The 10,821-nt window shown below is 49.3% G+C and overlaps 1 pseudogene across 1 annotated transcript; it reads left to right on the top strand.

Annotated features, from left to right (window-relative positions):
* Positions 1–5,540: 5,540 nt before the first annotated feature.
* LOC149871311 (uncharacterized) lies at positions 5,541–10,717 on the top strand (annotated as a pseudogene). Its single transcript, XR_016440404.1, has 2 exons — positions 5,541–6,371; positions 10,534–10,717. The product of XR_016440404.1 is annotated as an uncharacterized LOC149871311 (transcript).
* Positions 10,718–10,821: the final 104 nt, after the last annotated feature.

Genomic DNA, 10,821 nt, shown 5'->3' with positions numbered 1-10,821 from the left:
CTTTTGCAGTGGCCAGAGGAAACACTACAAGGACATATTGAAGGCATACTTCCAGAAAATGGATGCTGACATCAAGAGTTGGGAGGAGCTAGCTGCTGACCAACTCTAGTGGTGCTGTAACCTCAAGCAAGCCGCAGCCCGTTTCGAGGTAAAGTGTCTTGCCCTCAAAGCAGGGAAGGAAAAGGAGAGGAATTCCAGCCTGGAGCCTACTGTCCCCTGCAGAAAGAACTGTAACTTCTGCAGATGGATCTGTGGCTCAAGAATTGGACTCGTAAGTCAGCTCAAGAACAATTAATGAGCTATGGTTGAGTTCATGCTTCAGCTGAGAGATTGCTACTGCAGACAATGAATTTATTTGGACAAGGGTGAATGGGTGACTCTGTATGTGCACATGTGTGAGTGTGCATGGATGTTTATGTGATTACACATACATATATATTACACACAAAATGTATGTATATGTGAGTAATATAAGACTTAGATTCTTACCAAATGTGATCCCAATGTGGAATTCAGGAATATAAGGCCCAGCAGAAACCCCAAATGGATGGATCTGGTAACTAGTATGAAAGAGTTAAACCAGAGACTAAAAGACATATTTCACATTTATGGCCTAAAATATAAAGATGTATGCAGAAATTTCTCAGCCTTCCAAAAGTTATAAACGTTTTGCTGAAGTTGAAGAAAGGAAACTGAAAAGCCTTGGTAGAAAGGAAAATGACATCAGTAACTCTCCTAGGCCTGAAACAAACTGTAAGCCAAAAGGACGCTGCAAGTAAGATGCAACCCTGGGAAACTTCTAAAAACACATTGGATGTACTAAAGCTTGCTACATTTTATACATTTTGTCACATGAATTGAGTTGTTGAAGTAGAAATGAAAGAAGTGGGAGAATGACAACTGGACAAAAGGAAAGAGGAAAAAAGAAAGAAAATTACTAGAAAAGTAGTGTCTATTGAGTGGCCTAATCTGGTACTTTCCTGTTAGCTGCCCTTCACCGGAGATGAACTCTGCTAATGCAGATGGTGACAACTAGTTGTACAGTACTAGTGAGTGTATAATAGCAGCTGTTTTTTCTCCATCACAAAAACCTCATTCTTGCCTGTGTGAGGCCCTTTCAGACACTGCGTATGGCAAGTGCAGGAGGTTTTACCACTATGGACAAATTGCAATTTGTTATGCAATTTACGCTATGTATTAGGCCACTAAAATTTTCATTCAGAGCTGGATGTAATCTCCAGGAAATGCCTTTTTCTACCACCTAGTCAAAAGCACCCCTGAACTACAGGCAACATTATAGGGGGAAAAGAAATAGTTAGCCTGAAGTTGTTATAGAGTACCTTCTGGAGCAAGTGGAAAGTCTAGGCTCCTTCCCTCTCTGAGACCTCTGGCCTCTCACCTTTCCTGTGACCCTAACTCCAGAAGCAAAGAGCTCAGCTCCTGAGTGAAGGACTTGATGACCTCTGGCTGGGGAGAACCAGAGCAATCCACAAGTATACCACAGCATCTTCAGCAAAGATATTTATTGGCACAAAGGCTAGTCAGAAGGTCTCTGCTCTCTCTACAGGGGTTAAGCTGCCCCCAGTCCAGCCTGCACATTTGTGCATACCCCCAAAGACACGCAGATGCACTGTAGGTGGGACTGGAGCCTACAGTCCCTGGATTAGAAGGCCAATGCCTTATCCATTACGCTGCTGGGGCTATAGCTTTCTATGATTGTCTGTTAGGGCTGTATGAAAGACCATTGTTTTCTTTCAATGTCTGTTTTGCCATTTCGAAAGAACAGTGTTTCATTTCATCATTTTGTTTCCTTTTGAAGCACTGTCCTGTTTTGTTCCATTGAAACTGCTTCGCTGTTTCAACGAGCTTCAATATTTTGCCCATAGGTTATAATAAGGAATCATGAAAATGTCTAAAACTTTGTCATTTCTTGCCTGATTTGGATGAAAATTGCAGGGATGGTAGCCCCATTTGAGGGCATGAACCCTGCCAAGTTTCAAGGATGTAGGTGGAGAGGTTTCTGGGAAACTGCACCTAAAACAGTTTAAACCAAAAGTCCTGACACTTGCCGGCAGCAGCAGCCTCCATTCATCTGGTGCAGATCTGGGGGCTCACATCTACAGGAGGAGTCTGACACAGCCCAGCAGCCCTCTTGGGGGTGCGAGCCCCCAGATCTGTGCCTGGGATGGGAGGAAGCTTAGTCTGCTTCTCCCGGGATTGGTGCTGGCTCCAGCCCCCCTGACAGCTTGCCAGCAACAGCAACTGTATTCTTGGCCTTGTGGCGCAGCCCCTCTGCACAGTGGGGGGTAACATGGCTCTGCCCCAGCTGCCAGGTATCCATGCAGTCTCTGCCACAGCATGCTGCTGCAACTCAGCTCGGTGCAGCGTGCGGCTGTGTGCTTTTAGGCAGCTCCGGGCTGTTACCCGGGGCTATGCACTGCTCGCGGAGACTGCCGGTCATGCCAGTCCAGGTCCCACATGAATTAGCCCTGTGCTGTCTGGCTGGGCCACTTGTGTGTACACAGGATCCGAGTAGGTGTGGTGGGCCCCCAATCTGCGTGCTGGATGAAAGGAGGCTGCTGCTGCCTGTTGGAACCAGTGCTGAGCGCATCCTGTGCGAAGCGCCGGCAGTACTGGTGCATCTATCCTCCCACTGGATTTGAAGGATCTCCTGCAGGCAATGGTGATGGTACTTCTCCAATGACTTGAGGTGTCTCTTGTATATTGTCCACATCTCAGGTCTGTACAGCAAGGTGGGGATCATAATTACTTGATAAACCATGAGCTTGGTTTCAGATCTGAAGTAGTGATCTTCAAATGACTGTTTCATCAAGTGTCCAAAGGTTGCACTTGCACATTTAAGAAGATTCTGGTTTTCTTCGTCTATGTCAGCCTTCTGTGAGAGATGGCTACCGAGGCACAGGAAATGCTCAACATTCTCCAGTCTCACTGTAAATCTGAATTACCAGAGCTGGGGACTACTCATTAAGAGCTTGTTGATGGAGGACTTCAGCTTTCTGAATGTTAAGCGTCGACCCTATTTTCTTGTCTGCCTCAGTAAAGACATCGACAATTGCCTGAAGGAATGCTTCTGAGTGAGCGCAGACTATGGCATCATCAGTGTACCAGAACTTTGTGATTAAGATCAGGTTGTCTTTGGTTTTGGCTCGTAGTCAGTTGAGAGTCCGACTCTCACTCAGCTAACTCAGCTTTCATTTGATCTGGCATTGCAAGATGCAGGCTTGCTAGATTTGTCAGATTTGCAAGCTTTAATGAGCTAATCAGTCACATTACCATGAGAGAAAGTCCAGATGGTACGGAACGTTATGTATCTTTCTTGATTGATTCTCATTTTCAGTATAAGCATTACGCTGCTGTTACCTGCTTGTATGTTTGGGCTTGCAGATACTTTTCATGTTCCTGTTCATTTAAAGGAAAAAAAATTGTTCCAAAGCCCCTCTGGGTATGTCCAGATGAGCACGGTCATGCCGTATGTAGCTCTGCAAACACATTTGTAGCACCACATACAGCACAGTCCAGAGTTCTCCTCTCTGCAAGGGGATGCTACCTGAGTATGCTCTGCTCCATTTTTTTCCTGCATTTTTTTTGATTCCTGGATATTCAAGGGTCGAAAAAAAAAACCTGCAGAAGAAAAAACCCGGAGCAGTGCACACTCAGGCAGCATGCACTACTAAAAAGCTAAGTCAGGCCACTTGGAACTGTGTTGTGGCTGCCGGCCAAGCTCTGCCCAGCAAGATCTCTGTGGCTGCAGCTCTGAGAAGCCCCCGGGACCCCAGGTAAGGCTGCTGGGGCCAGCACAGTGCTAGCCCCAGCATTCCTTATGTCACCCGGGGCAAATTGCCATGCACCAAAGTGCACATGACATAGGCTTCCCCAGAGACAAGAAGTGGCAGCTCAAGGTGTGCTGTTACTTCTTGTCCCTAGGGAACCAAATATCCATGCACATCTGGATACACCCACTGTGTCCCCTCTGTGTGTCCTCTGCTTTAATAACCCATGGCATCATTATTCAGGATATAAGTCATTTAGGCTTGAAACCTTGCATGGACATGCAAAGAACACTTTAGATATTCCTTAACTTCCCCTGTTGTAAAAAAGCTCAAATGCTTCTATGGATGACAGAATTCCTGATTCAAAGTCAACTCAGTGTATCTTTCCCAGTTGCAGGTATATGCTAAATAAAACTGGTGGCATCATTCCCAGTATGACAGTGCTCATCAGCAGTCTCAGTGGCGTGAAAAAGTGCAGCTTTTGGAGGAAAAAGTGTTTGCATGTTATGAAGTGTAGAAGGAAGTTTAGAAAAATTAGTGCTGTCCCAAACAAAGCTGCTCTGGATACTGTGGTTTCTTTTATTGCCTTTTCTCCAACTTTCTGTGACACTCCTACCACTTTGCCACTTTTGTCCATGACTTCAGTTCCTTTCTCAAATTCACTCTTTCTGACCAATGTTGCAGTTATCACCATCATAAAGGCAAAAAGTGGACCAGGTAAAACATTTCTAAAGATTATTTGCACAGAAGGACTATATTCATTCATGACATGAGGAAGAACCCCTGTGAATGCAGCATAAAAGCCCAGTTCCTTCAGGCTCTGCTCTGAAGTTGTGTCCCCTAGACCCCGAACCATTTTTGTTGTTCTGCACTGGACTCTTCCCAACTTGTCCACATCTTTTCTGTAGTGGGGTCCCCAAACTAGACACAGTACCCCAGATGTGACCTTACCAGCGCACAATAGATGGGAATAATTAATTCCTTCGATGTGTTTGCAATGCTCCTACTAATGCAGCCCTGTGTCCTGTTGGCCTTCTTGGCAACAAGGGCACACTGCTGACTCATATCCAGCTTATTGTCTACTTATTGTCTGTAAACCCCAAGTCCTTTTCTGCAGAGCTGGTGCCCAGACAGACAGCCCCCAGCCTGTACCAGTGCATGGGACTGTTCTGTTCTAAGTACAGGACTTTGCACTTGTCTGTGTTGAACCTCATGAGATTTCTTTTGGCCCGTCCTCCAATTTGGCTAGGTTATGCTGAATCCTAGCTCTGCCCTCTAGCACAGTGGTTCTCAAACTTTTTTGTACCAGGATCCATTTGTAAACGTCAACGGCCAGTCCAGGCCCAGTGCCCCTCACTCTCAACCTGCTGCTCCCCCACCTCCAGCATGTGGGGCAGGGAGGGCCCCCAAGCAGCCCCTTGCAGGCTGGAACTCTGCAGGGGAGTCTGTGACCAGGGAGCCAGTGAATACGGACTGCCAACAGGAGCAGTTTCCAAGCAGTTTGCAGGCCAGTTCATGAGCAGGAGTACATGGGAGCTTCTGCCAGAGACTTCAGGTAAGTGAATGAAGAGGGGTGCTCCTATGGGGGTGGTGACACAGAGCGCAGTCAGGATCCCTGTCCTGCTGCTGCCCCTGGTCTGGACCTCCTGTGAGTCCTCCACCCAGACAGACCCCTGGGATGGGTTGGCAGTGCCTTGGCCCCCTATCTGCAGCTGTTGCCTAGCGGGACCTCTGAGGCCTGGAGGTAGCATGGGGGTTGGGTGTTCCCTCGTCTGTCCCACATGTGCCCAGATTGAGTCCCTGAAGGGGCAAGTGAGGGAACTCCAGGCAGAGGTGAGCAGGCTGCGGGGGATCAGGGCAATTGAGGAAGAGGCTAATGCCTACTTTCATTCTCTGCAGGACAGATGCCTGGCGGAGAAGCTGTGAGGAAACCCCTGGAAGCAGAAGCTGGTGAGTGGAGGACAGTCACCCCTGGGGCCAGACCTCTTGCCATAAAAACAGCCTTGGGGAACAAATATGAGGCCCTGGCTGCACTGGAGGAGTGTGCAGTGGGGGAAAGTGTACTGAAGGAGCCTGCTACCATCACTGAGCGAGCTGAGGGCTGGCCAGATAAGCAGAAGAATAGATGCCTTGTCATCATTGTGGGTGACTCCCTGCTGAGAGGAACAGAGGGACCCATCTGTCATCCAGATCTCATGGTGTGCGAGGTCTGTTGGCTGCCCAGAGCCAGGATCAGGGATATCACGGCGAGAATTCCCAACCTCATCTGGCCCTCCGACAACTATTCCATGGTCCTCATTGATGTGGGAACAAATGATCTGGCCATGAGTAGTCCAGACCATATCATGAGAGACTACAGGACTCTGGGGACCAGGCTTAGGAAGACGGGGGTGCAGGTGGTCTTCTCGTCAATCCTTCCAGTCAGCGGTTGCAGTAGGCATCATGTCACCTGTGCCAGAGAAGTCAACCTGTGGCTCCAGAGTTGGTGCCATCATGCAGGTTTTGGCTTCCTGGACCATGATCCACACTTCCATGCAAGGGACCTCCTGGGACACAATGGACTTCATCTTTCTGCAAAAGGTAAGGGTCTCTTTTCTTACAGGTTGGCTGACCTCCTATGTCAGGCTTTAAACTAAGTATGACGTGGGACAGGGAGACAGGAGATGGAGAGAGTCTAGAACCTACAAACTGCGAGACATGCAGCAGTACACCCCAGGTAAGTACCAAGGGGCCCTTTGGGCAACAGAACAGGGGGGCACGAAAGGCACCATTTGGAGGGCTCAAGTGCCTTTATACTAATGCTAGGAGCATGGGGAACAAGCAGGAAGAACTTGCACTTCTGCTTGCAGGTAATAACTTGAAGTTAGTGAAAACATGGTGGGACCCTACCCATGACTGGACAGTACACATTGAGGGCTACAGGTTGTACAGAAGGGACAGAGTAAGGAGGAAAGGGGGTGGGTTGCTTTCTATGTAAAGGAGCATTATACATCCACCCTAATCAAAATGGGACCAGAGGAGGAGAAAGTTGAGGCATTGTGGGTTAGGATAAATGGAGCTTGAGAGGAAAGGGACTTGGTGGTGGGGATCTGCTACAGACCACCACACCAGGAGGAAAAGCTAGACTTGGAATTCTTGAGGCAGCTCTCAGAGGCCGTACAGTCTAGGGACGTGGTTGTCATGGGGGACCTAAACTACCTTGACATCTGCTGGGAGGAGCAGTCAGCCAAATCCAACCATTCACGTAGGTTCTTAACCTGTGTGCAGGACCTTCACCTAATGCAGGGGGTATATGGTCCCACTAGGGAATGCCTTACTGGATTTGGTGTTGGCTATGGGGGAGGACTGGTAGGGAGCTGCAGATTTGTGGTCACCTTGGGGAGAGCAATCGCCAATCAACTGAATTCACCATATGGCATAGGGTGGATAAGATAATTAGGAGGGTGGAGGGGCTTGACTTTAGGAGGGCTAATTTTAGTGTGTTCAAGAGTGTAGTCAAGGACGCACTGCAGGATAGGAATATTGGTGAGATGGGAGTCCAGGAAGGGTGGTCGTTCCTAAAGGAGGCAATCTTTCAGGCACAAAGGGAGATGAACCCTATACAAGGGAAAAGGGGGAAAGGAGCCAAAAAACTTCCTTGGCTAAACAGGAAAATCCAGGGGAGCCTAAGGGCAACAAAGAAGGCATATAGGCAGTGGAAGCAGGGGGAAGCTACCAAGGAGGAGTATATCTACTTGGCCTGCATTTTCAGGAAGGCAGTTAGAAAGGCCAAAGTAACTACAGAGCTGAGGCTGGTAACACAAATTAAAGGCAACAAAAAGTCTTTTTTTAGGTATGTATGGAGTAAAAGGAAGATGCAGGGCAGCATAGTAGGAGCAATTAGTGACAGACTGGGGGGAAGAGGGAGGGAGGAGAATAAGGCTGAGTTATTCAATGAGTTTTTTGCCTCGGTGTTCTTGAACAGGGGTCAAGATAAGTCTCCTAACGGGCTCTTAGACAGGCATCAGATGGACGCCAGCCCACCAAATGTTGACGCTGACTTGGTGCAGAGTCACTTGGATGGACTGGATGTGTTCAAGTCAGCAGGCCCAGATGAGCTTCATTCGGGAGTACTGAAGGAATTGGCCGGTGTCATAGCAGAACCACTGGCATGGCTGTTTGAGCACTTGTGGCACTTGGGTCAGGTCCTGGAGGACTAGAAAATGGCCAATGTGGTCCCTAGTTTTAAGAAGGGGAAGAAGGAGGAACCAAGTAATTATAGGCCAGTCAGTCTCACCTCCATCCTTGGAAAGGTATTTGAAAAGATTATGAAGGATCATATCCTTGGGAGTCCAGCAGGAAAAATAATGCAGCAGGGAAACCAGCATGGATTTGTAGCAGGTAGATCATGCCTGACCAATCTGGTTTCGTTTTATGACACGGTCACAAAATGCTTAGACACAGGAGTAGAGGTGGATGACGTTTTGTTGGATTTTAGCAAGGCCTTCGATACGGTATCTCATCCCATTCTCATAAATAAATTAAGAGGCTGTGATAGAGATGTTTACATGGTCCAGTGGGTGGCAAATTGGCTTAGAGGTCGTACCCAGCGGGTGGTAGTAGACAGGTTGGTATCAACCTGGAAGGATGTGTGGGTAGGCAGGGTTTGGTTCTTGGACATGTGCTCTTCAATATCTTCATCACTGACTTGGATGTGGGTGTGAAGCGTACTCTGTCCAAGTTTGCGGATGATACTAAATTATGGGGTGAAGTATACACTCTGGAGGGTAGGAAACGACTGCAGGCAGACCTGGACAGGTTGGAAAAGTGGGCAGTACACAATAGGATGCAGTACAACAAGGACAAGTGAAGAGTGCTGCACCTATGCCGCAAAAATATCCAGCACACCTACTGGCTGGGAAGTGACCCTCTCAGCAGCACAAACGTGGAAAGAGATCTCAGAGTTATAATGGACTCCATGATGAACATGAGTCATCAGTGTGATGAAATCATCAGCAAAGCTAACCAGACTTTATCATGCATCAGCAGATGCATGCTAAATAAAACTAAGGAGGTGATATTTCCCCTCTATGTGGCATTGATCAGATTGCAGTTGGAGTATTGTGTCCAGTTTTGGGCGCTCTAATTCAAGAAGGATGTTGATAGACTTGAGAGAGTCCAGAGGAAGGCCACTCGTATGGTCAGGGGCTTACAGGACAAACTTCTCCCTAGGAGAAGGCTGAGAGGTGATCTTGTGGCTGCCTACAAATTCATTAGGAGGACATAGCAAGGGTTCGGAGATCCTCTGTTCACCAGGGCACTTCATGGGGTAACAAGGAACAGTGGTCACAAACTGACAGAGAGCAGATTTAGGCTAGATATCAAAACTTCTTCATGGTAAGGGTGGCCAAAATTTGGACTGGGCTTCCAAGGGAGGTGGTGCTCTCCCCTACCTTGGGGGTCTTTAAGAGAAGGTTGGATAGACGTCTGGCTGGGGTATCTTTCCTGCCTAGGCAGGGGGTTGGACTCGATGAGCTGTTGAGGTCCCTTCTGACCCTAGCATCTATAAATCTATGAAAAGCCCCGGTTTCCTGGGTTTTTCTCCTTGAAAGGAGAAGCCATTTTTAGTGTTTGTTCACAACCCTGTCCTATATTCTTGTCAGTCACTTCTGGGTTGTGACCCACAGGTTGAGAAATGCTGCTCTAGTGTATCCACAACCCCGCCCCCCAAAAAACAAAAAACCCAACAACAACTGGGGAGGGGGTCCAAAACTGGACACGGGACTCTGGATGTGGCCTCACCAGTGCAGAATAGAGGGGAAGAATCACTTCCCTCCACATAGAATCATAGAAAGTTAGGGTTGGAAGGGACCTCAGGAGGTCATCTAGTCCAGCATGTCTCAACCCGTGGGTCGTGACCTAAAAGTAGGTTGCAAGACTATATGAAAGGGTCAGAAACAAATTTTAAAAATGGATTCTTTTAAAAAAGGAAATCGTGGGAAACTAGCCAGTATTGTACCTAGACTTCTGGCAGCCCCAGGTGAACTTTTAGTATCTGGCCCCCCTTTGCCAGAGATAATGATAACAACAATAATAAAACCTATCATTTTCAGGCCCCCTTTCTGTCTGGGCCCCAAGCCGCTGCTTGGTTCACCCTTGCCTGTGTCCAACCCTGGCTGTGTCCTGGGGCCATGGGTGCTGGGTCAGGACTGGCCACTGATGTTTACAAATGGGTCCTGGTACAAGAAAGGTTGAGAACTGCTGAGTCCAACCCCCTGCTCAAAGCAGGACCATCCCCAACATGAAGGACTCATTCCTCCTGAGGGGGTGTGTGTGTGTGTGTGTGGGGGGAGGCATGGCGACCCCTTGCAGGCAGCAGTTTGGCGGCAGCGAGTGGGGGCTGCCCACAGGCAACCATGGTGACGTTGGTGGCAAGGGTGGGCCGGGCAGGGTCCGCCCGCAGGCAGCTGCAGAGGTGTCGGCAGCGGGGCGGGGGGCAGAGTGGCGAGCGGCGACTGCCCATACGCGCCAGTGGCAGCGTCACATCTCAGAGGTGGCACGTCCCCCCTCCGTGCTCGCCTATGTGTTGCCTATGATCCCCAACTAGATCATCCAGGCTCCTACTCATGTGGCGCAGGGTCCCAGTGTGGCAGAGAGCGGCTGCTGAAAGGGAGAGTGGCAGGCACCTGCCCTGGAGACCTTCAAAAGCACGCGCACCTCGCTGGGGCTGTTTAACCCTATTTGTCTTTCCTGCCCAAAACAGGTGGGCTGCACCCAGTGATCTTACGAGGGCCCTTCCAGCTCTAAATTTCTGCGACTCTGGGAAAGGAAACCCAAGACACGGCGGCCGAGGAGAAGCCCAGGCCCCTGAGGACACCCGCAGCCCAGGCGCAGGACGCCAACAAGAGGCGAACCGCACGCGCGCCAAGACGCCCGCCCGGCTCCAAGCGGAGCAGCGGGCGCGACGGCTGCGAGCATGCCCCGGCTGTCCCCTCACGCCGCGCCCGGCGGGGGGCGGGCTGCGGGTGGCACCAGGGCTGGACGGGGCGGG

Source organism: Crocodylus siamensis, chromosome 2 (assembly GCF_052110815.1).
Source record: "Crocodylus siamensis isolate JL-2025a chromosome 2, ASM5211081v1, whole genome shotgun sequence".
In the NCBI taxonomy this organism is placed as follows: domain Eukaryota; kingdom Metazoa; phylum Chordata; order Crocodylia; family Crocodylidae; genus Crocodylus; species Crocodylus siamensis.
This window is presented reverse-complemented; position numbering and strand designations above follow the sequence as displayed.